At 45.0% G+C, this 25,110-nt stretch overlaps 27 non-coding genes across 27 annotated transcripts; 13 read left to right on the top strand and 14 right to left on the bottom strand.

Annotated features, from left to right (window-relative positions):
- Positions 1-3,814: 3,814 nt before the first annotated feature.
- On the top strand, positions 3,815-3,887 carry TRNAF-GAA (transfer RNA phenylalanine (anticodon GAA)). Its single transcript has one exon. It is a non-coding gene; the product is annotated as a tRNA-Phe (tRNA).
- A 1,187-nt stretch (positions 3,888-5,074) lies between these two features.
- Positions 5,075-5,157, bottom strand: TRNAL-CAG (transfer RNA leucine (anticodon CAG)). Its single transcript has one exon. It is a non-coding gene; the product is annotated as a tRNA-Leu (tRNA).
- Positions 5,158-5,332: 175 nt separating this feature from the next.
- TRNAF-GAA (transfer RNA phenylalanine (anticodon GAA)) lies at positions 5,333-5,405 on the top strand. The gene has a single exon. It is a non-coding gene; the product is annotated as a tRNA-Phe (tRNA).
- Positions 5,406-6,589: 1,184 nt separating this feature from the next.
- TRNAL-CAG (transfer RNA leucine (anticodon CAG)) lies at positions 6,590-6,672 on the bottom strand. Its single transcript has one exon. It is a non-coding gene; the product is annotated as a tRNA-Leu (tRNA).
- Positions 6,673-8,107: 1,435 nt separating this feature from the next.
- TRNAL-CAG (transfer RNA leucine (anticodon CAG)) lies at positions 8,108-8,190 on the bottom strand. Its single transcript has one exon. It is a non-coding gene; the product is annotated as a tRNA-Leu (tRNA).
- A 175-nt stretch (positions 8,191-8,365) lies between these two features.
- TRNAF-GAA (transfer RNA phenylalanine (anticodon GAA)) lies at positions 8,366-8,438 on the top strand. The gene has a single exon. It is a non-coding gene; the product is annotated as a tRNA-Phe (tRNA).
- Positions 8,439-9,622: 1,184 nt separating this feature from the next.
- Positions 9,623-9,705, bottom strand: TRNAL-CAG (transfer RNA leucine (anticodon CAG)). The gene has a single exon. It is a non-coding gene; the product is annotated as a tRNA-Leu (tRNA).
- A 175-nt stretch (positions 9,706-9,880) lies between these two features.
- Positions 9,881-9,953, top strand: TRNAF-GAA (transfer RNA phenylalanine (anticodon GAA)). Its single transcript has one exon. It is a non-coding gene; the product is annotated as a tRNA-Phe (tRNA).
- A 1,187-nt stretch (positions 9,954-11,140) lies between these two features.
- On the bottom strand, positions 11,141-11,223 carry TRNAL-CAG (transfer RNA leucine (anticodon CAG)). Its single transcript has one exon. It is a non-coding gene; the product is annotated as a tRNA-Leu (tRNA).
- Positions 11,224-11,398: 175 nt separating this feature from the next.
- Positions 11,399-11,471, top strand: TRNAF-GAA (transfer RNA phenylalanine (anticodon GAA)). Its single transcript has one exon. It is a non-coding gene; the product is annotated as a tRNA-Phe (tRNA).
- A 1,185-nt stretch (positions 11,472-12,656) lies between these two features.
- TRNAL-CAG (transfer RNA leucine (anticodon CAG)) lies at positions 12,657-12,739 on the bottom strand. The gene has a single exon. It is a non-coding gene; the product is annotated as a tRNA-Leu (tRNA).
- Positions 12,740-12,914: 175 nt separating this feature from the next.
- Positions 12,915-12,987, top strand: TRNAF-GAA (transfer RNA phenylalanine (anticodon GAA)). Its single transcript has one exon. It is a non-coding gene; the product is annotated as a tRNA-Phe (tRNA).
- Positions 12,988-14,173: 1,186 nt separating this feature from the next.
- On the bottom strand, positions 14,174-14,256 carry TRNAL-UAG (transfer RNA leucine (anticodon UAG)). The gene has a single exon. It is a non-coding gene; the product is annotated as a tRNA-Leu (tRNA).
- A 175-nt stretch (positions 14,257-14,431) lies between these two features.
- On the top strand, positions 14,432-14,504 carry TRNAF-GAA (transfer RNA phenylalanine (anticodon GAA)). The gene has a single exon. It is a non-coding gene; the product is annotated as a tRNA-Phe (tRNA).
- Positions 14,505-15,694: 1,190 nt separating this feature from the next.
- Positions 15,695-15,777, bottom strand: TRNAL-CAG (transfer RNA leucine (anticodon CAG)). Its single transcript has one exon. It is a non-coding gene; the product is annotated as a tRNA-Leu (tRNA).
- Positions 15,778-15,952: 175 nt separating this feature from the next.
- On the top strand, positions 15,953-16,025 carry TRNAF-GAA (transfer RNA phenylalanine (anticodon GAA)). The gene has a single exon. It is a non-coding gene; the product is annotated as a tRNA-Phe (tRNA).
- Positions 16,026-17,203: 1,178 nt separating this feature from the next.
- On the bottom strand, positions 17,204-17,286 carry TRNAL-CAG (transfer RNA leucine (anticodon CAG)). Its single transcript has one exon. It is a non-coding gene; the product is annotated as a tRNA-Leu (tRNA).
- Positions 17,287-18,717: 1,431 nt separating this feature from the next.
- On the bottom strand, positions 18,718-18,800 carry TRNAL-CAG (transfer RNA leucine (anticodon CAG)). The gene has a single exon. It is a non-coding gene; the product is annotated as a tRNA-Leu (tRNA).
- Positions 18,801-18,974: 174 nt separating this feature from the next.
- TRNAF-GAA (transfer RNA phenylalanine (anticodon GAA)) lies at positions 18,975-19,047 on the top strand. The gene has a single exon. It is a non-coding gene; the product is annotated as a tRNA-Phe (tRNA).
- Positions 19,048-20,229: 1,182 nt separating this feature from the next.
- On the bottom strand, positions 20,230-20,312 carry TRNAL-CAG (transfer RNA leucine (anticodon CAG)). Its single transcript has one exon. It is a non-coding gene; the product is annotated as a tRNA-Leu (tRNA).
- Positions 20,313-20,486: 174 nt separating this feature from the next.
- On the top strand, positions 20,487-20,559 carry TRNAF-GAA (transfer RNA phenylalanine (anticodon GAA)). The gene has a single exon. It is a non-coding gene; the product is annotated as a tRNA-Phe (tRNA).
- Positions 20,560-21,741: 1,182 nt separating this feature from the next.
- On the bottom strand, positions 21,742-21,824 carry TRNAL-CAG (transfer RNA leucine (anticodon CAG)). The gene has a single exon. It is a non-coding gene; the product is annotated as a tRNA-Leu (tRNA).
- Positions 21,825-21,999: 175 nt separating this feature from the next.
- On the top strand, positions 22,000-22,072 carry TRNAF-GAA (transfer RNA phenylalanine (anticodon GAA)). The gene has a single exon. It is a non-coding gene; the product is annotated as a tRNA-Phe (tRNA).
- A 1,194-nt stretch (positions 22,073-23,266) lies between these two features.
- Positions 23,267-23,349, bottom strand: TRNAL-CAG (transfer RNA leucine (anticodon CAG)). Its single transcript has one exon. It is a non-coding gene; the product is annotated as a tRNA-Leu (tRNA).
- A 175-nt stretch (positions 23,350-23,524) lies between these two features.
- Positions 23,525-23,597, top strand: TRNAF-GAA (transfer RNA phenylalanine (anticodon GAA)). Its single transcript has one exon. It is a non-coding gene; the product is annotated as a tRNA-Phe (tRNA).
- Positions 23,598-24,778: 1,181 nt separating this feature from the next.
- On the bottom strand, positions 24,779-24,861 carry TRNAL-CAG (transfer RNA leucine (anticodon CAG)). Its single transcript has one exon. It is a non-coding gene; the product is annotated as a tRNA-Leu (tRNA).
- Positions 24,862-25,036: 175 nt separating this feature from the next.
- TRNAF-GAA (transfer RNA phenylalanine (anticodon GAA)) lies at positions 25,037-25,109 on the top strand. Its single transcript has one exon. It is a non-coding gene; the product is annotated as a tRNA-Phe (tRNA).
- The last annotated feature ends 1 nt before the right edge of the window (position 25,110 follows it).

Below are 25,110 nucleotides of genomic sequence, written 5' to 3' on the forward strand. Positions count from 1 at the left end.
GGACGCCCTGTGGCTTCACTGCTACCTTGCTCCCCAGAACCATTCCCCCGACCTCGCCCACGGCCTCGTCCACGTCCCTTTCCGGGAGCCTTGCGCATTTTGAATTCCTAGTTAGAAATTGGCACTGTATACCAGTAGTAAAAATTGTGGGTGCACGTAACCCCAATATATTCTTTGAATTACCAGTCAGACACTGGCACTATATGGCAGTAGCAAGAAATGAGGGTACTTGTATTCCCAATATATTCTTTGAATTCCCAGTCAGACAATGGCACTGTATACCAGTAGTAAAAATTGTGGGTGCACGTAACCCCAATATATTCTTTGAATTACCAGTCAGACACTGGCACTATATGGCAGTAGCAAGAAATGAGGGTATTTGTATTCCCAATATATTCTTTGAATTCCCAGTCAGACAATGGCACTGTATACCAGTAGTAAAAATTGTGGGTGCACGTAACCCCAATATATTCTTTGAATTACCAGTCAGAAACTGGCACTATATGGCAGTAGCAAGAAATGAGGGTATTTGTATTCCCAATATACTCTTTGAATTCCCAGTCAGACAATGGCACTGTATACCAGTAGTAAAAATTGTGGGTGCACGTAACCCCAATATATTCTTTGAATTCCCAGTCAGAAACTGGCACTATATGGCAGTAGCAAGAAATGAGGGTATTTGTATTCCCAATATATTCTTTGAATTCCCAGTCAGACAATGGCACTGTATACCAGTAGTAAAAATTGTGGGTGCACGTAACCCCAATATATTCTTTGAATTACCAGTCAGACACTGGCACTATATGGCAGTAGCAAGAAATGAGGGTATTTGTATTCCCAATATATTCTTTGAATTCCCAGTCAGACAATGGCACTGTATACCAGTAGTAAAAATTGTGGGTGCACGTAACCCCAATATATTCTTTGAATTACCAGTCAGACACTGGCACTATATGGCAGTAGCAAGAAATGAGGGTATTTGTATTCCCAATATATTCTTTGAATTCCCAGTCAGACAATGGCACTGTATACCAGTAGTAAAAATTGTGGGTGCACGTAACCCCAATATATTCTTTGAATTACCAGTCAGACACTGGCACTATATGGCAGTAGCAAGAAATGAGGGTATTTGTATTCCCAATATATTCTTTGAATTCCCAGTCAGACAATGGCACTGTATACCAGTAGTAAAAATTGTGGGTGCACGTAACCCCAATATATTCTTTGAATTACCAGTCAGAAACTGGCACTATATGGCAGTAGCAAGAAATGAGGGTATTTATAACCCCAATATATTCTTTGAATTCCCAGTCAGACAATGGCACTGTATACCAGTAGTAAAAATTGTGGGTGCACGTAACCCCAATATATTCTTTGAATTACCAGTCAGAAACTGGCACTATATGGCAGTAGCAAGAAATGAGGGTATTTATAACCCCAATATATTCTTTGAATTCCCAGTCAGACAATGGCACTGTATACCAGTAGTAAAAATTGTGGGTGCACGTAACCCCAATATATTCTTTGAATTACCAGTCAGAAACTGGCACTATATGGCAGTAGCAAGAAATGAGGGTATTTGTATTCCCAATATATTCTTTGAATTCCCAGTCAGACAATGGCACTGTATACCAGTAGTAAAAATTGTGGGTGCACGTAACCCCAATATATTCTTTGAATTACCAGTCAGACACTGGCACTATATGGCAGTAGCAAGAAATGAGGGTATTTGTATTCCCAATATATTCTTTGAATTCCCAGTCAGACAATGGCACTGTATACCAGTAGTAAAAATTGTGGGTGCACGTAACCCCAATATATTCTTTGAATTCCCAGTCAGACACTGGCACTATATGGCAGTAGCAAGAAATGAGGGTATTTGTATTCCCAATATATTCTTTGAATTCCCAGTCAGACAATGGCACTGTATACCAGTAGTAAAAATTGTGGGTGCACGTAACCCCAATATATTCTTTGAATTCCCAGTCAGACACTGGCACTATATGGCAGTAGCAAGAAATGAGGGTATTTGTATTCCCAATATATTCTTTGAATTCCCAGTCAGACAATAGCACTGTATACCAGTAGTAAAAATTGTGGGTGCACGTAACCCCAATATATTCTTTGAATTACCAGTCAGACACTGGCACTATATGGCAGTAGCAAGAAATGAGGGTATTTGTATTCCCAATATATTCTTTGAATTCCCAGTCAGACAATGGCACTGTATACCAGTAGTAAAAATTGTGGGTGCACGTAACCCCAATATATTCTTTGAATTACCAGTCAGACACTGGCACTATATGGCAGTAGCAAGAAATGAGGGTATTTGTATTCCCAATATATTCTTTGAATTCCCAGTCAGACAATGGCACTGTATACCAGTAGTAAAAATTGTGGGTGCACGTAACCCCAATATATTCTTTGAATTCCCAGTCAGACACTGGCACTATATGGCAGTAGCAAGAAATGAGGGTATTTGTATTCCCAATATATTCTTTGAATTCCCAGTCAGACAATGGCACTGTATACCAGTAGTAAAAATTGTGGGTGCACGTAACCCCAATATATTCTTTGAATTCCCAGTCAGACACTGGCACTATATGGCAGTAGCAAGAAATGAGGGTATTTGTATTCCCAATATATTCTTTGAATTCCCAGTCAGACAATGGCACTGTATACCAGTAGTAAAAATTGTGGGTGCACGTAACCCCAATATATTCTTTGAATTCCCAGTCAGACACTGGCACTATATGGCAGTAGCAAGAAATGAGGGTATTTGTATTCCCAATATATTCTTTGAATTCCCAGTCAGACAATGGCACTGTATACCAGTAGTAAAAATTGTGGGTGCACGTAACCCCAATATATTCTTTGAATTCCCAGTCAGACACTGGCACTATATGGCAGTAGCAAGAAATGAGGGTATTTGTATTCCCAATATATTCTTTGAATTCCCAGTCAGACAATGGCACTGTATACCAGTAGTAAAAATTGTGGGTGCACGTAACCCCAATATATTCTTTGAATTACCAGTCAGAAACTGGCACTATATGGCAGTAGCAAGAAATGAGGGTATTTGTATTCCCAATATATTCTTTGAATTCCCAGTCAGACAATGGCACTGTATACCAGTAGTAAAAATTGTGGGTGTATATAGCCCCAATTCTATTGCTAGGGGACTTGCAGGGTATTTCTGGGGTGAAGGTGGGGGGGCACACCGTTGGAACGGGTATCGGGGTATATATCGGGTATACGGGAATACACTGACAGTGTATTCCATTCAGGATCCTGGGAAAGCTGGGTTGCGGCGATTGAGCCCGTCAGTGCCACGTTACACTGACAAGCTTCTCCCTGGAATTTAGCTCTTACAAGAGCTGTTGGTTGTCTTCTCCTTCCTATCCTAGCCTGTCCCTGCCTACCCAGAATCTAAGCCCTAGCTAGCTGGACGGAAACCTCCGTCCTCGGTGAATTGCAAGCTCAGAATGACGCGAAGCTGGGCGTCGCTGTTCTTTTAAATTAGAGGTCACATGTTTTCGGCAGCCAATGGGTTTTGCCTACTTTTTTCAACGTCACCGGTGTCGTAGTTCCTGTCCCACCTACCCTGCGCTGTTATTGGAGCAAAAAAGGCGCCAGGGAAGGTGGGAGGGGAATCGAGTAATGGCGCACTTTACCACGCGGTGTTCGATTCGATTCGAACATGCCGAACAGCCTAATATCCGATCGAACATGAGTTCGATAGAACACTGTTCGCTCATCTCTACTAAAGATGTCCCAACTAGTGAACCGGGAGACAGCAAACCCCAGGACAGAGGCCGAAATAGCTCAGTTGGGAGAGCGTTAGACTGAAGATCTAAAGGTCCCTGGTTTGATCCCGGGTTTCGGCAAATGAATTTTGAATACAAATCCACTAACAAAAGAAAAGGCTTGCTACATTTCTTTCCAATTTATTGGGGTTTCGATCGAGCGTAGCGCACTGCTGGAACTATAGAAAAAAAAAAAAAGGTTGAAAACAGTTCTTTCAGGAGAAGACAATGTGCTGCGCGGATGCCGAAATAGCTCAGTTGGGAGAGCGTAGACTAAAGATCTAAAGGTCCCCGTTTCAATTCTGGGTTTTGTCACACCCTCGTTTTAAACATTGAACAATTGACATGAATGTTTTTGGGTTCTTTCTATATCCTAACTGAACCGAGCTTTCCTTCTAGCATAATGCGCAGGTAATCCTGGAAATGGGGGGGGGGAGTCCCTCTTTCACATCATTCATTAATGTGAGAAAGACTAAATAATACAAGGATCCGGAAATATTCAGCAGAATGCTGAATGGCAGAGACATATATTACCACACTTCTCCAAGAAGCCTTACCTCTTCTCCGTGTTCCCTCCCGAAGAACCAGCTGCCATTTTCTTTGCTGCTCGCCGAATAGCGTTCACCTCCAAAAGCACGCAGCTGCATCACCAGAAGACATGTCCTAGGTGCACAACAGCGGTGGCTGTCTTTTTTTAGCAGATAGACCCTGCTCAGCTACATTATATTGATGATTTTAAGTGGGTATAGAGTCAGAGCTCGACTCTTGGCTGGTCAAAACCAGATGGCAATGTCCAATGAGCTCCAGGCCCAACTGAATGTCATTTCTCCCAGGTCTCCCCCAGGTTCCAATGCTGTAGAAATGTTATTCCATGCTTCAGCTGTAAACCGTTGTCTCTTACAATAAAGGCCGTTCTTTTACCTTAACGGTCCACACAGACAGAATGTAGAAGGGGTGTTTGTGACAGACATCATAGCGGATCCTCCAGATTGTGATTGGATTAGTCTTTGGTCTCCATTCAAGTGCGCATTATTCGGAACTCTTGTCTTCACAAGAAAATCCCTTGCGGAGTCACGTACTTTTCAGGAGGGTCACGCGGAAGTTACACAGAATCAGGTCACTGAAAGCTAGGACCCTTATTACTGGCTCTACAGCCAAGCAAGCTGAGTCAGGCTATATAGTCAGAAGTAAAAGTGAAATTGCCATTGGGAGCCAGCAGGAATTTCTCTGCACTGGTGCTATCGCCAGCAGGAAAAAAATCAAACCACTGTCAGAAGTGGGATTCGTACCCACACCTCCAGAGGAGACTGCGACCTGAACGCAGCGCCTTAGACCGCTCGGCCATCCTGACATGTGATTAGTTTCCTCAGTCCCTGAATGTTGCGCGCATGCACGCTATTTGGAATCAATTAACTACTCATTAGAAAATCATCCCTCCTATGTACATTCTGGACTCATGGGAATTTTCACCTTGCCTAAAGATGTCCCAACTAGTGAACGGGGAGACAGCAAACTCCAGGACAGAGGCCGAAATAGCTCAGTTGGGAGAGCGTTAGACTGAAGATCTAAAGGTCCCTGGTTCGATCCCGGGTTTCGGCAAATGAATTTTGAATACAAATCCACTAACAAAAGAAAAGGCTTGCTACGTTTCTTTCCAATTCGTTGGGGTTTCGATCGAGCGTAGCGCACTGCTGGAACTATAGAAAAAAAAAATGGTTGAAAACAGTTCTTTCAGGAGAAGACAATGTGCTGCGCGGATGCCGAAATAGCTCAGTTGGGAGAGCGTAGACTAAAGATCTAAAGGTCCCCGATTCAATTCTGGGTTTTGTCACACCCTCGTTTTAAACATTAAACAATTGACATGAATGTTTTTGGGTTCTTTCTATATCCTAACTGAACCGAGCTTTCCTTCTTGCATAATGCGCAGGTAATCCTGGAAATGGGGGGGGAAGTCCCTCTTTCACATCAGTCATTAATGTGAGAAAGACTAAATAATGCAAGGATCCAGAAATATTCAGCAGAATGCTGAATGGCAGAGACATATATTACCACACTTCTCCAAGAAGCCTTACCTCTTCTCCGTGTTCCCTCCCGAAGAACCAGCTGCCATTTTCTTTGCTGCTCGCCGAATAGCGTTCACCTCCAAAAGCACACAGCTGCATCACCAGAAGACATGTCCTAGGTGCACAACAGCGGTGGCTGTCTTTTTTTAGCAGATAGACCCTGCTCAGCTACATTATATTGATGATTTTAAGTGGGTATAGAGTCAGAGCTCGACTCTTGGCTGGTCAAAACCAGATGGCAATGTCCAATGAGCTCCAGGCCCCACTGAATGTCATTTCTCCCAGGTCTCCCCCAGGTTCCAATGCTGTAGAAATGTTATTCCATGCTTCAGCTGTAAACCTTTGTCTCTTACAATAAAGGCCGTTATTTTATCTTAACGGTCCACACAGACAGAATGTAGAAGGGGTGTTTGTGACAGACATCATAGCGGATCCTCCAGATTGTGATTGGATTAGTCTTTGGTCTCCATTCAAGTGCGCATTATTCAGAACTCTTGTCTTCACAAGAAAATCCCTTGCGGAGTCATGTACTTTTCAGGAGGGTCGCGCGGAAGTTACACAGAATCAGGTCACTGAAAGCTAGGACCCTTATTACTGGCTCTACAGCCAAGCAAGCTGAGTCAGGCTATATAGTCAGAAGTAAAAGTGAAATTGCCATTGGGAGCCAGCAGGAATTTCTCTGCACTGGTGCTATCGCCAGCAGGAAAAAAATCAAACCACTGTCAGAAGTGGGATTCAAACCCACGCCTCCAGAGGAGACTGCGACCTGAACGCAGCGCCTTAGACCGCTCGGCCATCCTGACATGGGATTAGTTTCCTCAGTCCCTGAATGTCGCGCGCATGCACGCTATTTGGAATCAATTAACTACTCATTAGAAAATCATCCCTCCTATGTACATTCTGGACTCATGGGAATGTTCACCTTGCCTAAAGATGTCCCAATTAGTGAACGGGGAGACAGCAAACCCCAGGACAGAGGCAGAAATACCTCAGTTGGGAGAGCGTTAGACTGAAGATCTAAAGGTCCCTGGTTTGATCCCGGGTTTCGGCAAATGAATTTTGAATACAAATCCACTAACAAAAGAAAAGGCTTGCTATGTTTCTTTCCAATTCGTTGGGGTTTCGATCGAGCGTAGCGCACTGCTGGAACTATAGAAAAAAAAAATGGTTGAAAACAGTTCTTTCAGGAGAAGACAATGTGCTGCGCGGATGCCGAAATAGCTCAGTTGGGAGAGCGTAGACTAAAGATCTAAAGGTCCCCGATTCAATTCTGGGTTTTGTCACACCCTCGTTTTAAACATTAAACAATTGACATGAATGTTTTTGGGTTCTTTCTATATCCTAACTGAACCGAGCTTTCCTTCTTGCATAATGCGCAGGTAATCCTGGAAATGGGGGGGGGGGGAGTCCCTCTTTCACATCAGTCATTAATGTGAGAAAGACTAAATAATGTAAGGATCCGGAAATATTCAGCAGAATGCTGAATGGCAGAGACATATATTACCACACTTCTCCAAGAAGCCTTACCTCTTCTCCGTGTTCCCTCCCAAAGAACCAGCTGCCATTTTCTTTGCTGCTCGCCCAATAGCGTTCACCTCCAAAAGCACGCAGCTGCATCACCAGAAGACATGTCCTAGGTGCACAACAGCGGTGGCGGTCTTTTTTTAGCAGATAGACCCTGCTCAGCTACATTATATTGATGATTTTAAGTGGGTATAGAGTCAGAGCTCGACTCTTGGCTGGTCAAAAGCAGATGGCAATGTCCAATGAGCTCCAGGCCCCACTGAATGTCATTTCTCCCAGGTCTCCCCCAGGTTCCAATGCTGTAGAAATGTTATTCCATGCTTCAGCTGTAAACCTTTGTCTCTTACAATAAAGGCCGTTATTTTACCTTAACGGTCCACACAGACAGAATGTACAAGGGGTGTTTGTGACAGACATCATAGCGGATCCTCCAGATTGTCATTGGATTAGTCTTTGGTCTCCATTCAAGTGCGCATTATTCAGAACTCTTGTCTTCACAAGAAAATCCCTTGCGGAGTCACATACTTTTCAGGAGGGTCACGCGGAAGTTACACAGAATCAGGTCACTGTAAGCTAGGACCCTTATTACTGGCTCTACAGCCAAGCAAGCTGAGTCAGGCTATATAGTCAGAAGTAAAAGTGAAATTGCCATTGGGAGCCAGCAGGAATTTCTCTGCACTGGTACTATCGCCAGCAGGAAAAAAATCAAACCACTGTCAGAAGTGGGATTCGAACCTACGCCTCCAGAGGAGACTGCGACCTGAACGCAGCGCCTTAGACCGCTCGGCCATCCTGACATGGGATTAGTTTCCTCAGTCCCTGAATGTTGCGCGCATGCACGCTATTTGGAATCAATTAACTACTCATTAGAAAATCATCCCTCCTATGTACATTCTGTACTCATGGGAATTTTCACCTTGCCTAAAGATGTCCCAACTAGTGAACGGGGAGACAGCAAACCCCAGGACAGAGGCCGAAATAGCTCAGTTGGGAGAGCGTTAGACTGAAGATCTAAAGGTCCCTGGTTCGATCCCGGGTTTCGGCAAATGAATTTTGAATACAAATCCACTAACAAAAGAAAAGGCTTGCTACGTTTCTTTCCAATTCGTTGGGGTTTCGATCGAGCGTAGCGCGCTGCTGGAACTATAGAAAAAAAAAAAAGGTTGAAAAAAGTTCTTTCAGGAGAAGACAATGTGCTGCGCGGATGCCGAAATAGCTCAGTTGGGAGAGCGTAGACTAAAGATCTAAAGGTCCCCGATTCAATTCTGGGTTTTCTCGCACCCTCATTTTAAACATTGAACAATTGACATCAATGTTTTTGGGTTCTTTCTATATCCTAACTGAACCGAGCTTTCCTTCTTGCATAATGCGCAGGTAATCCTGGAAATGGGGGGGGAAGTCCCTCTTTTACATCAGTCATTAATGTGAGAAAGACTAAATAATGCAAGGATCCGGAAATATTCAGCAGAATGCTGAATGGCAGAGACATATATTACCACACTTCTCCAAGAAGCCTTACCTCTTCTCCGTGTTCCCTCCCGAAGAACCAGCTGCCATTTTCTTTGCTGCTCGCCGAATAGCGTTCACCTCCAAAAGCACGCAGCTGCATCACCAGAAGACATGTCCTAGGTGCACAACAGTGGTGGCTGTCTTTTTTTAGCAGATAGACCCTGCTCTGCTACATTATATTGATGATTTTAAGTGGGTATGGAGTCAGAGCTCGACTCTTGGCTGGTCAAAACCAGATGGCAATGTCCAATGAGCTCCAGGCCCCACTGAATGTCATTTCTCCCAGGTCTCCCCCAGGTTCCAATGCTGTAGAAATGTTATTCCATGCTTCAGCTGTAAACCTTTGTCTCTTAAATAAAGGCCGTTATTTTACCTTAACGGTCCACACAGACAGAATGTAGAAGGGGTGTTTGTGACAGACATCATAGCGGATCCTCCAGATTGTCATTGGATTAGTCTTTGGTCTCCATTCAAGTGCGCATTATTCAGAACTCTTGTCTTCACAAGAAAATCCCTTGCGGAGTCACGTACTTTTCAGGAGGGTCACGCGGAAGTTACACAGAATCAGGTCACTGAAAGCTAGGACCCTTATTACTGGCTCTACAGCCAAGCAAGCTGAGTCAGGCTATATAGTCAGAAGTAAAAGTGAAATTGCCATTGGGAGCCAGCAGGAATTTCTCTGCACTGGTGCTATCGCCAGCAGGAAAAAAATCAAACCACTGTCAGAAGTGGGATTCGAACCCACGCCTCCCGAGGAGACTGCGACCTGAACGCAGCGCCTTAGACCGCTCGGCCATCCTGACATGGAATTAGTTTCCTCAGTCCCTGAATGTCGCGCGCATGCACGCCATTTGGAATCAATTAACTACTCATTAGAAAATCATCCCTCCTATGTACATTCTGGACTCATGGGAATTTTCACCTTGCCTAAAGTTGTCCCAACTAGTGAACGGGAAGACAGCAAACCCCAGGACATAGGCCGAAATAGCTCAGTTGGGAGAGCGTTACACTGAAGATCTAGAGGTCCCTGGTTCGATCCCGGGTTTCGGCAAATGAATTTTGAATACAAATCCACTAACAAAAGAAAAGGCTTGCTAAGTTTCTTTCCAATTCGTTGGGGTTTCGATCGAGCGTAGCGCACTGCTGGAACTATAGAAAAAAAAAAAAAAGGTTGAAAACAGTTCTTTCAGGAGAAGACAATGTGCTGCGCGGATGCCGAAATAGCTCAGTTGGGAGAGCGTAGACTAAAGATCTAAAGGTCCCCGATTCAATTCTGGGTTTTGTCACACCCTCATTTTAAACATTGAACAATTGACATGAATGTTTTTGGGTTCTTTCTATATCCTAACTGAACCGAGCTTTCCTTCTTGCATAATGCGCAGGTAATCCTGGAAATGGGGGGGGAAGTCCCTCTTTCACATCAGTCATTAATGTGAGAAAGACTAAATAATGCAAGGATCCGGAAATATTCAGCAGAATGCTGAATGGCAGAGACATATATTACCACACTTCTCCAAGAAGCCTTACCTCTTCTCCGTGTTCCCTCCCGAAGAACCAGCTGCCATTTTCTTTGCTGCTCGCCGAATAGCGTTCACCTCCAAAAGCACGCAGCTGCATCACCAGAAGACATGTCCTAGGTGCACAACAGCGGTGGCTGTCTTTTTTTAGCAGATAGATCCTGCTCAGCTACATTATATTGATGATTTTAAGTGGGTATAGAGTCAGAGCTCGACTCTTGGCTGGTCAAAACCAGATGGTAATGTCCAATGAGCTCCAGGCCCCACTGAATGTAATTTCTCCCAGGTCTCCCCCAGGTTCCAATGCTGTAGAATTGTTATTCCATGCTTCAGCTGTAAACCTTTGTCTCTTACAATAAAGGCCGTTATTTTACCTTAACGGTCCACACAGACAGAATGTAGAAGGGGTGTTTGTGACAGACATCATAGCGGATCCTCCAGATTGTGATTGGATTAGTCTTTGGTCTCCATTCAAGTGCGCATTATTCAGAACTCTTGTCTTCACAAGAAAATCCCTTGCGGAGTCACGTACTTTTCAGGAGGGTCACGCGGAAGTTACACAGAATCAGGTCACTGAAAGCTAGGACCCTTATTACTGGCTCTACAGCCAAGCAAGCTGAGTCAGGCTATATAGTCAGAAGTAAAAGTGAAATTGCCATTGGGAGCCAGCAGGAATTTCTCTGCACTGGTGCTATCGCCAGCAGGAAAAAAATCAAACCACTGTCAGAAGTGGGATTCGAACCCACGCCTCCAGAGGAGACTGCGACCTGAACGCAGCGCCTTAGACTGCTCGGCCATCCTGACATGGGATTAGTTTCCTCAGTCCCTCAATGTCGCGCGCATGCACGCTATTTGGAATCAATTAACTACTCATTAGAAAATCATCCCTCCTATGTACATTCTGTACTCATGGGAATTTTCACCTTGCCTAAAGATGTCCCAACTAGTGAACGGGGAGACAGCAAACCCCAGGACAGAGGCCGAAATAGCTCAGTTGGGAGAGCGTTAGACTGAAGATCTAAAGGTCCCTGGTTCGATCCCGGGTTTCGGCAAATGAATTTTGAATACAAATCCACTAACAAAAGAAAAGGCTTGCTACGTTTCTTTCCAATTCGTTGGGGTTTCGATCGAGCGTAGCGCACTGCTGGAACTATAGAAAAAAAAAAAAGGTTGAAAACAGTTCTTTCAGGAGAAGACAATGTGCTGCGCGAATGCCGAAATAGCTCAGTTGGGAGAGCGTAGACTAAAGATCTAAAGGTCCCCGATTCAATACTGGGTTTTTTCACACCCTCGTTTTAAACATTGAACAATTGACATGAATGTTTTTGGGTTCTTTCTATATCCTAACTGAACCGAGCTTTCCTTCTTGCATAATGCGCAGGTAATCCTGGAAATGGGGGGGGAAGTCCCTCTTTTACATCAGTCATTAATGTGAGAAAGACTAAATAATGCAAGGATCCGGAAATATTCAGCAGAATGCTGAATGGCAGAGACATATATTACCACACTTCTCCAAGAAGCCTTACCTCTTCTCCGTGTTCCCTCCCGAAGAACCAGCTGCCATTTTCTTTGCTGCTCGCCCAATAGCGTTCACCTCCAAAAGCCCGCAGCTGCATCACCAGAAGACATGTCCTAGGTGCACAACAGCGGTGGCTGTCTTTTTTTAGCAGATAGACCCTGCTCAGCTACATTATATTGATGATTTTAAGTGGGTATAGAGTCAGAGCTCGACTCTTGGCTGGTCAAAACCAGATGGCAATGTCCAATGAGCTCCAGGCCCCACTGAATGTCATTTCTCCCAGGTCTCCCCCAGGTTCCAATGCTGTAGAAATGTTATTCCATGCTTCAGCTGTAAACCTTTGTCTCTTACAATAAAGGCCATTCTTTTACCTTAACGGTCCACACAGACAGAATGTAGAAGGGGTGTTTGTGACAGACATCATAGCGGATCCTCCAGATTGTGATTGGATTAGTCTTTGGTCTCCATTCAAGTGCGCATTATTCAGAACTCTTGTCTTCACAAGAAAATCCCTTGCGGAGTCACGTACTTTTCAGGAGGGTCACGCGGAAGTTACACAGAATCAGGTCACTGAAAGCTAGGACCCTTATTACTGGCTCTACAGCCAAGCAAGCTGAGTCAGGCTATATAGTCAGAAGTAAAAGTGAAATTGCCATTGGGAGCCAGCAGGAATTTCTCTGCACTGGTGCTATCGCCAGCAGGAAAAAAATCAAACCACTGTCAGAAGTGGGATTCGAACCCACGCCTCCAGAGGAGACTGCGACCTGAACGCAGCGCCTTAGACCGCTCGGCCATCCTGACATGGGATTAGCTTTCTCAGTCCCTGAATGTCGCGCGCATGCACGCTATTTGGAATCAATTAACTACTCATTAAAAAATCATCCCTCCTATGTACATTCTGTACTCATGGGAATTTTCACCTTGCCTAAAGATGTCCCAACTAGTGAACGGGGAGACAGCAAACCCCAGGACAGAGGCCGAAATAGCTCAGTTGGGAGAGCGTTAGACTGAAGATCTAGAGGTCCCTGGTTCGATCCCGGGTTTTGGCAAATGAATTTTGAATACAAATCCACTAACAAAAGAAAAGGCTTGCTACGTTTCTTTCCAATTCGTTGGGGTTTCGATCGAGCGTAGCGCACTGCTGGAACTATAGAAAAAAAAAAAAGGTTGAAAACAGTTCTTTCAGGGGAAGACAATGTGCTGCGCGGATGCCGAAATAGCTCAGTTGGGAGAGCGTAGACTAAAGATCTAAAGGTCCCCGATTCAATTCTGGGTTTTGTCACACCCTCGTTTTAAACATTGAACAATTGACATGAATGTTTTTGGGTTCTTTCTATATCCTAACTGAACCGAGCTTTCCTTCTAGCATAATGCGCAGGTAATCCTGGAAATGGGGGGGGGGAGTCCCTCTTTCACATCAGTCATTAATGTGAGAAAGACTAAATAATGCAAGGATCCAGAAATATTCAGCAGAATGCTGAATGGCAGAGACATATATTACCACACTTCTCCAAGAAGCCTTACCTCTTCTCCGTGTTCCCTCCCGAAGAACCAGCTGCCATTTTCTTTGCTGCTCGCCGAATAGCGTTCACCTCCAAAAGCACGCAGCTGCATCACCAGAAGACATGTCCTAGGTGCACAACAGCGGTGGCTGTCTTTTTTTAGCAGATAGACCCTGCTCAGCTACATTATATTGATGATATTAAGTGGGTATAGAGTCAGAGCTCGACTCTTGGCTGGTCAAAACCAGATGGCAATGTCCAATGAGCTCCAGGCCCCACTGAATGTCATTTCTCCCAGGTCTCCCCCAGGTTCCAATGCTGTAGAAATGTTATTCCATGCTTCAGCTGTAAACCTTTGTCTCTTACAATAAGTGCCGTTCTTTTACCTTAACGGTCCACACAGACAGAATGTAGAAGGGGTGTTTGTGACAGACATCATAGCGGATCCTCCAGATTGTGATTGGATTAGTCTTTGGTCTCCATTCAAGTGCGCATTATTCAGAACTCTTGTCTTCACAAGAAAATCCCTTGCGGAGTCACGTACTTTTCAGGAGGGTCACGCGGAAGTTACACAGAATCAGGTCACTGTAAGCTAGGACCCTTATTACTGGCTCTACAGCCAAGCAAGCTGAGTCAGGCTATATAGTCAGAAGTAAAAGTGAAATTGCCATTGGGAGCCAGCAGGAATTTCTCTGCACTGGTGCTATTGCCAGCAGGAAAATAATCAAACCACTGTCAGAAGTGGGATTCGAACCCACGCCTCCAGAGGAGACTGCGACCTAAACACAGCGCCTTAGACCGCTCGGCCATCCTGACATGGGATTAGTTTCCTCAGTCCCTGAATGTCGCGCGCATGCACGCTATTTGGAATCAATTAACTACTCATTAGAAAATCATCCCTCCTATGTACATTCTGTACTCATGGGAATTTTCACCTTGCCTAAAGATGTCCCAACTAGTGAACGGGGAGACAGCAAACCCCAGGACAGAGGCCGAAATAGCTCAGTTGGGAGAGCGTTAGACTGAAGATCTAAAGGTCCCTGGTTCGATCCCGGGTTTCGGCAAATGAATTTTGAATACAAATCCACTAACAAAAGAAAAGGCTTGCTACGTTTCTTTCCAATTCGTTGGGGTTTCGATCGAGCGTAGCGCACTGCTGGAACTATAGAAAAAAAAAAAAGGTTGAAAACAGTTCTTTCAGGAGAAGATAATGTGCTGCGCAGATGCCGAAATAGCTCAGTTGGGAGAGCGTAGACTAAAGATCTAAAGGTCCCCGATTCAATACTGGGTTTTTTCACACCCTCGTTTTAAACATTGAACAATTGACATGAATGTTTTTGGGTTCTTTCTATATCCTAACTGAACCGAGCTTTCCTTCTTGCATAATGCGCAGGTAATCCTGGAAATGGGGGGGGGGGGGGAGTCCCTCTTTCACATCAGTCATTAATGTGAGAAAGACTAAATAATGCAAGGATCCGGAAATATTCAGCAGAATGCTGAATGGCAGAGACATATATTACCACACTTCTCCAAGAAGCCTTACCTCTTCTCCGTGTTCCCTCCCGAAGAACCAGCTGCCTTTTTCTTTGCTGCTCGCCGAATAGCGTTCACCTCCAAAAGCACGCAGCTGCATCACCAGAAGACATGTCCTAGGTGCACAACAGCGGTGGCTGTCTTTTTTTAGCAGATAGATCCTGCTCAGCTACATTATATTGATGATTTTAAGTGGGTATAGAGTCAGAGCTCGACTCTTGGCTGGTCAAAACCAGATGGCAATGTCCAATGAGCTCCAGGCCCCACTGAATGTCATTTCTCCCAGGTCTACCCCAGGTTCCAATGCTGTAGAAATGTTATTCCATGCTTCAGCTGTAAACCTTTGTCTCTTACAATAAAGGCCGTTATTTTACCTTAACGGTCCACACAGACAGAATGTAGAAGGGGTGTTTGTGACAGACATCATAGCGGATCCTCCAGATTGTGATTGGATTAGTCTTTGGTCTCCATTCAAGTGCGCATTATTCAGAACTCTTGTCTTCACAAGAAAATCCCTTGCGGAGTCACGTACTTTTCAGGAGGGTCACGCGGAAGTTACACAGAATCAGGTCACTGAAAGCTAGGACCCTTATTACTGGCTCTACAGCCAAGCAAGCTGAGTCAGGCTATATAGTCAGAAGTAAAAGTGAAATTGCCATTGGGAGCCAGCAGGAATTTCTCTGCACTGGTGCTATCGCCAGCAGGAAAAAAATCAAACCACTGTCAGAAGTGGGATTCAAACCCACGCCTCCAGAGGAGACTGCGACCTGAACGCAGCGCCTTAGACCGCTCGGCCATCCTGACATGGGATCAGTTTCCTCAGTCCCTGAATGTCGCGCGCATGCATGCTATTTGGAATCAATTAACTACTCATTAGAAAATCATCCCTCCTATGTACATTCTGGACTCATGGGAATTTTCACCTTGCCTAAAGATGTCCCAACTAGTGAACGGGGAGACAGCAAACCCCAGGACAGAGGCCGAAATAGCTCAGTTGGGAGAGCGTTAGACTGAAGATCTAAAGGTTCCTGGTTCGATCCCGGGTTTCGGCAAATGAATTTTGAATACAAATCCACTAACAAAAGAAAAGGCTTGCTACGTTTCTTTCCAATTCGTTGGGGTTTTGATCGAGCGTAGCGCACTGCTGGAACTATAGAAAAAAAAATGGTTGAAAACAGTTCTTTCAGGAGAAGACAATGTGCTGCGCGGATGCCGAAATAGCTCAGTTGGGAGAGCGTAGACTAAAGGTCCCCGATTCAATTCTGGGTTTTGTCACACCCTCGTTTTAAACATTAAACAATTGACATGAATGTTTTTGGGTTCTTTCTATATCCTAACTGAACCGAGCTTTCCTTCTTGCATAATGCGCAGGTAATCCTGGAAATGGGGGGGGGGGGAAGTCCCTCTTTCACATCAGTCATTAATGTGAGAAAGACTAAATAATGCAAGGATCCGGAAATATTCAGCAGAATGCTGAATGGCAGAGACATATATTACCACACTTCTCCAAGAAGCCTTACCTCTTCTCCGTGTTCCCTCCCGAAGAACCAGCTGCCATTTTCTTTGCTGCTCGCCGAATAGCGTTCACCTCCAAAAGCACGCAGCTGCATCACCAGAAGACATGTCCTAGGTGCACAACAGCGGTGGCTGTCTTTTTTTAGCAGATAGATCCTGCTCAGCTACATTATATTGATGATTTTAAGTGGGTATAGAGTCAGAGCTCGACTCTTGGCAGGTCTAAACCAGATGGCAATGTCCAATGAGCTCCAGGTCCCACTGAATGTCATTTCTCCCAGGTCTCCCCCAGGTTCCAATGCTGTAGAAATGTTATTCCATGCTTCAGCTGTAAACCTTTGTCTCTTAAATAAAGGCCGTTATTTTACCTTAACGGTCCACACAGACAGAATGTAGAAGGGGTGTTTGTGACAGACATCATAGCGGATCCTCCAGATTGTCATTGGATTAGTCTTTGGTCTCCATTCAAGTGCGCATTATTCAGAACTCTTGTCTTCACAAGAAAATCCCTTGCGGAGTCACGTACTTTTCAGGAGGGTCACGCGGAAGTTACACAGAATCAGGTCACTGAAAGCTAGGACCCTTATTACTGGCTCTACAGCCAAGCAAGCTGAGTCAGGCTATATAGTCAGAAGTAAAAGTGAAATTGCCATTGGGAGCCAGCAGGAATTTCTCTGCACTGGTGCTATCGCCAGCAGGAAAAAAATCAAACCACTGTCAGAAGTGGGATTCGAACCCACGCCTCCAGAGGAGACTGCGACCTGAACGCAGCGCCTTAGACCGCTCGGCCATCCTGACATGGGATTAGTTTTCTCAGTCCCTGAATGTCGAGCGCATGCACGCTATTTGGAATCAATTAACTACTCATTAGAAAATCATCCCTCCTATGTACATTCTGTACTCATGGGAATTTTCACCTTGCCTAAAGATGTCCCAACTAGTGAACGGGGAGACAGCAAACCCCAGGACAGAGGCCGAAATAGCTCAGTAGGGAGAGCGTTAGCCTGAAGATCTAAAGGTCCCTGGATCGATCCTGGGTTTCGGCAAATGAATTTTGAATACAAATCCACTAACAAAAGAAAAGGCCTGCTACGTTTCTTTCCAATTCGTAGGGGTTTCGATCGAGCGTAGCGCACTGCTGGAACTACAGAAAAAAAAAAAGGTTGAAAACAGTTCTTTCAGGAGAAGACAATGTGCTGCGCGGATGCCGAAATAGCTCAGTTGGGAGAGCGTAGACTAAAGATCTAAAGGTCCCCGATTTAATTCTGGGTTTTGTCACACCCTCGTTTTAAACATTGAACAATTGACATGAATGTTTTTGGGTTCTTTCTATATCCTAACTGAACCGAGCTTTCCTTCTTGCATAATGCGCAGGTAATCCTGGAAATGGGGGGGGGAGTCCCTCTTTCACATCAGTCATTAATTTGAGAAAGACTAAATAATGCAAGGATCCGGAAATATTCAGCAGAATGCTGAATGGCAGAGACATATATTACCACACTTCTCCAAGAAGCCTTACCTCTTCTCCGTGTTCCCTCCCGAAGAACCAGCTGCCAATTTTTTGCTGCTCGCCGAATAGCGTTCACCTCCAAAAGCACGCAGCTGCATCACCAGAAGACATGTCCTAGGTGCACAACAGCGGTGGCTGTCTTTTTTTAGCAGATAGATCCTGCTCAGCTACATTATATTGATGATTTTAAGTGGGTATAGAGTCAGAGCTCGACTCTTGGCTGGTCAAAACCAGATGGCAATGTCCAATGAGCTCCAGGCCCAACTGAATGTCATTTCTCCCAGGTCTCCCCCAGGTTCCAATGCTGTAGAAATGTTATTCCATGCTTCAGCTGTAAACCTTTGTCTCTTACAATAAAGGCCGTTATTTTACCTTAACGGTCCACACAGACAGAATGTCGAAGGGGTGTTTGTGACAGACATCATAGCGGATCCTCCAGATTGTGATTGGATTAGTCTTTGGTCTCCATTCAAGTGCGCTTTATTCAGAACTCTTGTCTTCACAAGAAAATCCCTTGCTGAGTCACGTACTTTTCAGGAGGGTCACGCGGAAGTTACACAGAATCAGGTCACTGAAAGCTAGGACCCTTATTACTGGCTCTACAGCCAAGCAAGCTGAGTCAGGCTATATAGTCAGAAGTAAAAGTGAAATTGCCATTGGGAGCCAGCAGGAATTTCTCTGCACTGGTGCTATCGCCAGCAGGAAAAAAATCAAACCACTGTCAGAAGTAGGATTCGAACCCACGCCTCCAGAGGAGAATGCGACCTGAACGCAGCGCCTTAGACCGCTCGGCCATCCTGACATGGGATTAGTTTACTCAGTCCCTGAATGTTGCGCGCATGCACGCTATTTGAAATCAATTAACTACTCATTAGAAAATCATCCCTCCTATGTACATTCTGGACTTGTGGGAATTTTCACCTTGCCTAAAGATGTCCAACTAGTTAACCGGGAGACAGCAAACCCCAGGACAGACGCTGAAATAGCTCAGTTGGGAGAGCGTTAGACTGAAGATCTAAAGGTCCCTGGTTCGATCCTGGGTTTCGGCAAATGAATTTTGAATACAAATCCACTAACAAAAGAAAAGGCTTGCTATGTTTCTTTACAATTCGTTGGGGTTTCGATCGAGCGTAGCGCACTGCTGGAACTATAGAAAAAAAAAAAGGTTGAAAACAGTTCTTTCAGGAGAAGACAATGTGCTGCGCGGATGCCGAAATAGCTCAGTTGGTAGAGCGTAGACTAAAAATCTAAAGGTCCCCGATTCAAATCTGGTTTTTGTCACACCCTCGTTTTAAACTTTGAACAATTGACATGAATGTTTTTGGGTTCTTTCTATATCCTAACTGAACCGAGCTTTCCTTCTTGCATAATGCGCAGGTAATCCTGGAAATGGGGGGGAAGTCTCTCTTTCACATCAGTCATTAATGTGAGAAAGACTAAATAATGCAAGGATCCGGAAATATTCAGCAGAATGCTGAATGGCAGAGACATATATTACCACACTTCTCCAAGAAGCCTTACCTCTTCTCCGTGTTCCCTCCCGAAGAACCAGCTGCCAATTTTTTGCTGCTCGCCGAATAGCGTTCACCTCCAAAAGCACGCAGCTGCATCACCAGAAGACATGTCCTAGGTGCACAACAGCGGTGGCTGTCTTTTTTTAGCGGATAGACCCTGCTCAGCTACATTATATTGATGATTTTAAGTGGGTATAGAGTCAGAGCTCGACTCTTGGCTGGTCAAAACCAGATGGCAATGTCCAATGAGCTCCAGGCCCAACTGAATGTCATTTCTCCCAGGTCTCCCCCAGGTTCCAATGCTGTAGAAATGTTATTCCATGCTTCAGCTGTAAACCTTTGTCTCTTACAATAAAGGCCGTTATTTTACCTTAACGGTCCACACAGACAGGATGTAGAAGGGGTGTTTGTGACAGACATCATAGCGGATCCTCCAGATTGTGATTGGATTAGTCTTTGGTCTCCATTCAAGTGCGCTTTATTCAGAACTCTTGTCTTCACAAGAAAATCCCTTGCTGAGTCACGTACTTTTCAGGAGGGTCACGCGGAAGTTACACAGAATCAGGTCACTGAAAGCTAGGACCCTTATTACTGGCTCTACAGCCAAGCAAGCTGAGTCAGGCTATATAGTCAGAAGTAAAAGTGAAATTGCCATTGGGAGCCAGCAGGAATTTCTCTGCACTGGTGCTATCGCCAGCAGGAAAAAAATCAAACCACTGTCAGAAGTAGGATTCGAACCCACGCCTCCAGAGGAGAATGCGATCTGAACGCAGCGCCTTAGACCGCTCGGCCATCCTGACATGGGATTAGTTTACTCAGTCCCTGAATGTTGCGCGCATGCACGCTATTTGAAATCAATTAACTACTCATTAGAAAATCATCCCTACTATGTACATTCTGGACTTGTGGGAATTTTCACCTTGCCTAAAGATGTCCAACTAGTTAACCGGGAGACAGCAAACTCCAGGACAGACGCTGAAATAGCTCAGTTGGGAGAGCGTTAGACTGAAGATCTAAAGGTCCCTGGTTCGATCCCGGGTTTCGGCAAATGAATTTTGAATACAAATCCACTAACAAAAGAAAAGGCTTGCTATGTTTCTTTACAATTCGTTGGGGTTTCGATCGAGCGTAGCGCACTGCTGGAACTATAGAAAAAAAAAAAGGTTGAAAACAGTTCTTTCAGGAGAAGACAATGTGCTGCGCGGATGCCGAAATAGCTCAGTTGGTAGAGCGTAGACTAAAAATCTAAAGGTCCCCGATTCAAATCTGGTTTTTGTCACACCCTCGTTTTAAACTTTGAACAATTGACATGAATGTTTTTGGGTTCTTTCTATATCCTAACTGAACCGAGCTTTCCTTCTTGCATAATGCGCAGGTAATCCTGGAAATGGGGGGGAAGTCTCTCTTTCACATCAGTCATTAATGTGAGAAAGACTAAATAATGCAAGGATCCGGAAATATTCAGCAGAATGCTGAATGGCAGAGACATATATTACCACACTTCTCCAAGAAACCTTACCTCTTCTCCGTGTTCCCTCCCGAAGAACCAGCTGCCAATTTTTTGCTGCTCGCCGAATAGCGTTCACCTCCAAAAGCACGCAGCTGCATCACCAGAAGACATGTCCTTGGTGCAAAACAGCGGTGGCTGTCTTTTTTTAGCAGATAGACCCTGCTCAGCTACATTATATTGATGATATTAAGTGGGTATAGAGTCAGAGCTCGACTCTTGGCTGGTCAAAACCAGATGGCAATGTCCAATGAGCTCCAGGCCCCACTGAATGTCATTTCTCCCAGGTCTCCCCCAGGTTCCAATGCTGTAGAAATGTTATTCCATGCTTCAGCTGTAAACCTTTGTCTCTTACAATAAAGGCCGTTCTTTTACCTTAACGGTCCACACAGACAGAATGTAGAAGGGGTGTTTGTGACAGACATCATAGCGGATCCTCCAGATTGTGATTGGATTAGTCTTTGGTCTCCATTCAAGTGCGCATTATTCAGAACGCTTGTCTTCACAAGAAAATCCCTTGCGGAGTCACGTACTTTTCAGGAGGGTCACGCGGAAGTTACACAGAATCAGGTCACTGTAAGCTAGGACCCTTATTACTGGCTCTACAGCCAAGCAAGCTGAGTCAGGCTATATAGTCAGAAGTAAAAGTGAAATTGCCATTGGGAGCCAGCAGGAATTTCTCTGCACTGGTGCTATCGCCAGCAGGAAAAAAATCAAACCACTGTCAGAAGTGGGATTCAAACCCACGCCTCCAGAGGAGACTGCGACCTGAACGCAGCGCCTTAGACCGCTCGGCCATCCTGACATGGGATTAGTTTCCTCAGTCCCTGAATGTCGCGCGCATGCACGCTATTTGGAATCAATTAACTACTCATTAGAAAATCATCCCTCCTATGTACATTCTGGACTCGTGGGAATTTTCACCTTGCCTAAAGATGTCCCAACTAGTGAACGGGGAGACAGCAAACCCCAGGACAGAGGCCGAAATAGCTCAGTTGGGAGAGCGTTAGACTGAAGATCTAAAGGTCCCTGGTTCGATCCCGGGTTATGGCAAATGATTTTTGAATACAAATCCACTAACAAAAGAAAAGGCTTGCTACGTTTCTTTCCAATTCGTTGGGGTTTCGATCGAGCGTAGCGCACTGCTGGAACTATAGAAAAAAAAAAAAGGTTGAAAACAGTTCTTTCAGGAGAAGACAATGTGCTGCGCGGATGCCGAAATAGCTCAGTTGGGAGAGCGTAGACTAAAGCTCTAAAGGTCCCCGATTCAATTCTGGGTTTTGTCACACCCTCGTTTTAAACATTAAACAATTGACATGAATGTTTTTGGGTTCTTTCTATATCCTAACTGAACCGAGCTTTCCTTCTTGCATAATGCGCAGGTAATCCTGGAAATGTGGGGGGGGGGGGGGGGAGTCCCTCTTTCACATCAGTCATTAATGTGAGAAAGACTAAATAATGCAAGGATCCGGAAATATTCAGCAGAATGCTGAATGGCAGAGACATATATTACCACACTTCTCCAAGAAGCCTTAACTCTTCTCCGTGTTCCCTCCCGAAGAACCATCTGCCATTTTCTTTGCTGCTCGCCCAATAGCGTTCACCTCCAAAAGCACGCAGCTGCATCACCAGAAGACATGTCCTAGGTGCACAACAGCAGTGGCTGTCTTTTTTTAGCAGATAGACCCTGCTCAGCTACATTATATTGATGATTTTAAGTGGGTATAGAGTCAGAGCTCGACTCTTGGCTGGTCAAAACCAGATGGCAATGTCCAATGAGCTCCAGGTCCCACTGAATGTCATTTCTCCCAGGTCTCCCCCAGGTTCCAATGCTGTAGAAATGTTATTCCATGCTTCAGCTGTAAACCTTTGTCTCTTACAATAAAGGCCGTTATTTTACCTTAACGGTCCACACAGACAGAATGTAGAAGGGGTGTTTGTGACAGACATCATAGCGGATCCTCCAGATTGTGATTGGATTAGTCTTTGGTCTCCATTCAAGTGCGCATTATTCAGAACTCTTGTCTTCACAAGAAAATCCCTTGCGGAGTCACGTACTTTTCAGGAGGGTCACGCGGAAGTTACACAGAATCAGGTCACTGAAAGCTAGGACCCTTATTACTGGCTCTACAGCCAAGCAAGCTGAGTCAGGCTATATAGTCAGAAGTAAAAGTGAAATTGCCATTGGGAGCCAGCAGGAATTTCTCTGCACTGGTGCTATCGCCAGCAGGAAAAAAATCAAACCACTGTCAGAAGTGGGATTCGAACACACGCCTCCAGAGGAGACTGCGACCTGAACGCAGCGCCTTAGACCGCTCGGCCATCCTGACATGGGATTAGTTTCCTCAGTCCCTGAATGTCGCGCGCATGCACGCTATTTGGAATCAATTAACTACTCATTAGAAAATCATCCCTCCTATGTACATTCTGTACTCATGGGAATTTTCACCTTGCCTAAAGATGTCCCAACTAGTGAACGGGTAGACAGCCAACCCCAGAACAGAGGCCGAAATAGCTCAGTTGGGAGAGCGTTAGACTGAAGATCTAAAGGTCCCTGGTTCGATCCCGGCTTTCGGCAAATGAATTTTGAATACAAATCCACTAACAAAAGAAAAGGCTTGCTACGTTTCTTTCCAATTCGTTGGGGTTTCGATCGAGCGTAGCGCGCTGCTGGAACTATAGAAAAAAAAAAAAAAGGTTGAAAACAGTTCTTTCAGGAGAAGACAATGTGCTGGGCGGATGCCGAAATAGCTCAGTTGGGAGAGCGTAGACTAAAGGTCCCCGATTCAATTCTGGGTTTTGTCACACCCTCATTTTAAACATTGAACAATTGACATGAATGTTTTTGGGTTCTTTCTATATCCTAACTGAACCGAGCTTTCCTTCTTGCATAATGCGCAGGTAATCCTGGAAATGGGGGGGGGGGGAGTCCCTCTTTCACATCAGTCATTAATGTGAGAAAGACTAAATAATGCAAGGATCCGGAAATATTCAGCAGAATGCTGAATGGCAGAGACATATATTACCACACTTCTCCAAGAAGCCTTACCTCTTCTCCGTGTTCCCTCCCGAAGAACCAGCTGCCATTTTCTTTGCTGCTCGCCCAATAGCGTTCACCTCCAAAAGCACGCAGCTGCATCACCAGAAGACATGTCCTAGGTGCGCAACAGCGGTGGCTGTCTTTTTTTAGCAGATAGACCCTGCTCAGCTACATTATATTGATGATTTTAAGTGGGTATAGAGTCAGAGCTCGACTCTTGGCTGGTCTAAACCAGATAGCAATGTCCAATGAGCTCCAGGTCCCACTGAATGTCATTTCTCCCAGGTCTCCCCCAAGTTCCAATGCTGTAGAAATGTTATTCCATGCTTCAGCTGTAAACCTTTGTCTCTTAAATAAAGGCCGTTATTTTACCTTAACGGTCCACACAGACAGAATGTAGAAGGGGTGTTTGTGACAGACATCATAGCGGATCCTCCAGATTGTCATTGGATTAGTCTTTGGTCTCCATTCAAGTGCGCATTATTCAGAACTCTTGTCTTCACAAGAAAATCCCTTGCGGAGTCACGTACTTTTCAGGAGGGTCACGCGGAAGTTACACAGAATCAGGTCACTGAAAGCTAGGACCCTTATTACTGGCTCTACAGCCAAGCAAGCTGAGTCAGGCTATATAGTCAGAAGTAAAAGTGAAATTGCCATTAGGAGCCAGCAGGAATTTCTCTGCACTGGTGCTATCGCCAGCAGGAAAAAAATCAAACCACTGTCAGAAGTGGGATTCGAACCCACGCCTCCAGAGGAGACTGCGACCTGAACGCAGCGCCTTAGACCGCTCGGCCATCCTGACATGGGATTAGTTTCCTCAGTCCCTGAATGTCGCGCGCATGCACGCTATTTGGAATCAATTAACTACTCATTAGAAAATCATCCCTCCTATGTACATTCTGTACTCATGGGAATTTTCACCTTGCCTAAAGATGTCCCAACTAGTGAACGGGGAGACAGCTAACCCCAGGACAGAGGCCGAAATAGCTCAGTTGGGAGAGCGTTAGACTGAAGATCTAAAGGTCCCTGGTTCGATCCCGGGTTTCGGCAA

Source organism: Leptodactylus fuscus, chromosome 1 (assembly GCF_031893055.1).
Source record: "Leptodactylus fuscus isolate aLepFus1 chromosome 1, aLepFus1.hap2, whole genome shotgun sequence".
NCBI classification, from domain to species: domain Eukaryota; kingdom Metazoa; phylum Chordata; class Amphibia; order Anura; family Leptodactylidae; genus Leptodactylus; species Leptodactylus fuscus.